Source organism: Penaeus monodon, chromosome 23 (assembly GCF_015228065.2).
Source record: "Penaeus monodon isolate SGIC_2016 chromosome 23, NSTDA_Pmon_1, whole genome shotgun sequence".
Lineage (NCBI taxonomy): Eukaryota > Metazoa > Arthropoda > Malacostraca > Decapoda > Penaeidae > Penaeus > Penaeus monodon.
In genome coordinates this window covers 36,751,131-36,751,546 of record NC_051408.1, presented here as the reverse complement: position 1 = coordinate 36,751,546, position 416 = coordinate 36,751,131, and the positions used below count along the sequence as shown (strand labels likewise).

Sequence of the window (416 nt, the reverse complement as noted above, 5' to 3'; positions counted from 1 at the left end):
CAGCAACTATTCTATTTTTCTGCGTGTCATTTCAGATTTTACCCTTTAATTTACAACTTCATCTTAAGGCTAACTTGTCACTAAATGTAATGTATCTTCTTTTTCATTAAAGTTCTTGTACATCATCCCCATCAGTTACAGCATCTTCATTATTTTTTTTTTTCTGCTTATCATTTCAGATCTTCATCTTACGGCTAACATATTTCTCTATGTAATGTATTTTCTTTTTCATTTATTCTCTTGTGTTGTCTTTCTATGTTTCTCTTTTTAATCTTACATTTCCGCTTGTTCATTCTGCAGATATCTATATATTTTACTATGCTGGTTAGGATTCTGGCATATATTAATTGACATAGTCATTGATATTGTCGATCTTCTCAAGTTAAAATTCACTCTATTTCGCCCAATGGACAAGC

General features: G+C 30.5%; 1 pseudogene; it reads left to right on the top strand.

Annotated features, from left to right (window-relative positions):
* The window catches only part of LOC119588398, a 5,173-nt pseudogene that overhangs the window by 818 nt on the left and 3,939 nt on the right, over nt 1–416 (top strand).